Here is a 4,109-nt window from a genome sequence, read left to right as displayed (position 1 = left end):
GTCCTCAGCATAGACTCTCTCAGCTACCTTTCTTTTACTTACAGCATCCATACATTCTCTATCCCACCATGGAGGATATGGAATCTTATTGGATGGATTTCGTTTAACAGAAAAAATCTGATCGGCAGATTCTATTAAACATGTAGCTAGAGCTCTAGAAGAATTGGTCTCACCACCGCTAACTAATTCAGGCAAATCTTTTATTTTAGATTCGACAAGGTTCTTAAATGCAGACCAATCAGCATTATTTAATTTATATTTCACACGAGGTTCTCGTTTTTGATAAGGAGGGCGTCTAATAGGAGAGGATATGATAATCGGGAAATGATCACTGCCAAAAGTAGATGATGAGGTGTACCAAGAATGAGAAGAAGCAAGATCTGGGGTACAAATTGATAAATCAACTGCACTAGGCTTCTCATTAGGCTTTGTGCGTCTGGTTGGTGAGCCAGTATTAAGTAAACACAAGTTTTGTAAATCTAATATTTCTACTAAATGTACACCATTGGTGTCAGTGGTGCCACAACCAAACATTTGGTGATGACAGTTAAAGTCACCTAATAGTAGGAATGGATCACTAAGTGAAGAGAGTAAATTATTAATGCTATTGAGAATAATAAAAGAGGAACGAGCGAGATAAATGGAAACTATAGAAATATTATCAATTTTGATGCCGACAATATTAATGGCATCATTAGAAATTAATGAAGAAAACGATATTCTAGAAAAATCAATTGAGTTCCTGACGAGTAATGCTACACCACCATAGCCATCGTATCTATCATCACGTAAGCAGGTATATCCAGGGACCTTAAATAGGTATCCTGGCTTTAACCACGTCTCGGATAATGCGACAACAACAGGAGAATGTTTATTTAACAAATATATTAAATCATGTTTCTTTGGAACAATACTCCTGCAATTCCATTGAATTATTTTGCAATCCATTATTTTTATTAACATTAATTGATTTTATTTTTCATTAATAGAGGCAACGTGGGACGGTTTTAGTAAGTTTGAGTTTATTAAAGTACTTAATAAAGCTAGTATCATTTCTAAGACATCAGACTTTTCTTCCTCTTTACTTTTATCTACCAGAGCACAGCCATTTTTAGGCTCTGAAACCTGGAAATCTTTTAATAAATTTTTATGAGCAACACGATCATAACCATATTGATGCTTAGGAGGAGACCGAGGTTTTAAAAATACTGTCTTTTTATATGATGAATTAGTAAAATTGTTATGAGATGCAGACATCGGTGTGGGAACATATGCAGGTTTCGGTACTTCTGGAATTGTTGAACTTAGTGCATCTGCGTATGAAGGCTTAACAGAAGGAAAACATTTACTAGCTTCTGCGTAAGACATGCAGCTCTGAGCCATTTTAAGTTTGATTTCTGTCTGTCTCACAAACTCTGGACATGACTTGTCTATCGCTGAATGAGACCCTTCAACTTTACACATTACGCAGAATAGAGGATCTTCATCTGACCTGTCACATGAGACACCTGCATGTTGACCTCCACAGTTATAACATATTGGAGTCTTAGAACGACATTGTACTTTGGTATGACCATAACGACAGCATTTATAGCATTGTATTGTAGGAAAAATATATATCTCTACTGGAAGAGCATTATAGCACATAAAAATCCGTTTTGGTAAAACTTGCCCATCAAACGTTATTACAACGGATTCAGAGGGTTTCCAAGAAACCGAGTCATTAATTTTCACCTTGCGATTCAAACGTCTTATTTTAAGTATTTTGCCGCAGCCTAAAGGAACGGATACATTTCGTTGAACATCCTCTACACTCCAATCTACAGGGACCCCACGAACTAACCCCATCCTTGTTACGTTGAAAGTCGGAATGAAGGCTTTTAACTTTTTCGTTTCCAAAAGATTGCAGTTAAGAAAGTTATTGGCGTCTTTATAATCGGAAAAGCCAACTACGCACCTATTTCTTCCTATACGTTTTACACTACCGGGAATAATATTTTCAAATTTGCTCTGCTTTAAAAAATTGCCAAAAGTTATAGGATGGAGAACGGTCCCGTCATCAGGTGAACTTTGTATACGTTGAACATGTATCAAATAAGGGGAAACATCAGTAAGAACATATTCAGTCCGGCCGATCCAACGGGAGTCTGTATTGGTTACTGTAGTTTTCGTGTTATTTGAATTTCCCGCGTTAGAGTCTTGAGAGATATTTGAATTTCCCGCGTTAGAGTCTTGAGAGATATTTGAATTTTCCGTATAAGATGTTGATGGTTGAGAGGACGTTTTATGTGAATTATTATTATTTTGCGAGTGTGAAGATGACGTCGATTGAGATATAGGTTTAGAACTTTTAGAAGTAATCTTTTTTATTAAAATTGACTCATCTTCCATATTGCATAAACTTTCGCACTGACAGTAATCACCGCTAGAACCACCTTTCTTATTTCTCCTTTTCGTACACTGCCGACAAAGGCGTAGATAACGTGTTCGTTTACGACTTCCTTCACCTGTCTGAGATGATAACGAACAATCCGTATCCATTTTATCAAATTCATCTTGTGAAACAACAGTTACATATGATCCCACGGGGAGATTCAGGCCAACATAGCCATCATCCCCCCGATCGAGATCGGGGGGCTCGTTCATACAATATTTACAAAAATTATAAAAACTTACCAACTATACGATGACACTATACACAAATATGATACAAAGATTACATATATTACTAAAACTTACACTACCAGCTTATCCTCCGCGTTTTAACTATAAAATTAAATTAAATTTTCACCACCGTGAAAAATATGTCTACCATAAACGAAGTTTCCCGCGCTTTTTCATTTATACTTTTTTTGTTTATTGATTTATCAATCTGTGGTCAAATTGAGAATAGATTAATATTTTTTGTCATTTTTCTATAATGTAGCCTTAGTGACATAGAGCAATGATTATTATAGAAATGATGATAATAGAAAGGTGACAATAGAACTATAATAATGTTCAAACTTAAAATTTAAATAAATTATGGTCTAATTTCGACCACTGGACTACCATTAGTAGATAATAATAAAATCATTTATTGTCTTTCACACAGATTTAGATTATTACAGGCAGCCTACAAGGAAACAACAAAAAAACAAAGCACTATTATATCATTTCTGGCAAGCAGCTCAACATTTGCACTTGTATATTATTAATAGGAATTTTATTAAGAATATTGACAATTTATGAGGATTTTGACAAGTACGGATTAGTATAGATATACATAGTTACATATTATTATTGTAAATTAAGTTAGTTTTATAAGTGCAATAAAAAATAATTTAAATGATAAAATGATAAAGCCATACCTTTTTCCAATGTGACGATTAGATGGTATCCTATTATTCTATTCTATATTATTCTATCAGCTTATAAAATTAAACAGTCTCTTTTAGTCTAGAAAAGGACAAAGTACTCTTTCTGCCTTTTTCAAATAAAATGGCATGTCTTAAAGTGTTTAAACCGAAAAACTAAAAAAATACAATTATTGTATTACAATATTGAAGTTTACCAGAAAATAAGAATTTTGGGTTGAGCCACTTTAATTCTAAAGGTACAAAATAGTATTGAACACGTGACATTACCCGAATAATTTTGAAAGTACTTGGTTCCCATTAAAATACTGTTAAAATGCATTGTATTTCATTTAGACGGTCTAATGCCAAAACACCACGTGCTACCAATATACGAGAAATAATATTATTGCTGCTCTCGGTGAATAAACGCCCTGCGAATCGAGTAGCATATCTCAACTCACACTCACAATTCTTAATTTTTCACCGTATAGAACGTAAACTCGATTTGATTTTGATTTATTTATTTACAATTGAACAACTAGGAAAAAAAGATGAAAAGACATTTTGGAGGGACCGCGAGGAGCTAAATTGTGTGAATTGTTTTATTTTGTCTATTTAATGTTTCTTAGTTAATGCGTATTTAATATTTCTTTGTGTATAAGTGTAATTTTGAGATCGTCCTGGCCTAAAGGTTAAGGCGTCCGGTGTATTTGTAACTTGCGATGCACCGGTGTTCTAATCCCGCCGGCGGGTATCAATTTTTCTAATGAA

General features: G+C 34.2%; 1 pseudogene; it reads right to left on the bottom strand.

Annotated features, from left to right (window-relative positions):
• Positions 1-485: 485 nt before the first annotated feature.
• LOC149503305 (uncharacterized) lies at positions 486-3,483 on the bottom strand (annotated as a pseudogene).
• Between the last annotated feature and the right edge of the window lie 626 nt (positions 3,484-4,109).

This window comes from Bombyx mandarina, chromosome 03, assembly GCF_030267445.1.
Source record: "Bombyx mandarina strain Sakado chromosome 03, ASM3026744v2".
Classification (NCBI taxonomy): Eukaryota; Metazoa; Arthropoda; class Insecta; order Lepidoptera; family Bombycidae; genus Bombyx; species Bombyx mandarina.
The sequence above is the reverse complement of the archived record's forward strand: the minus strand, read 5'-3'. Positions and strand labels throughout refer to the sequence as shown.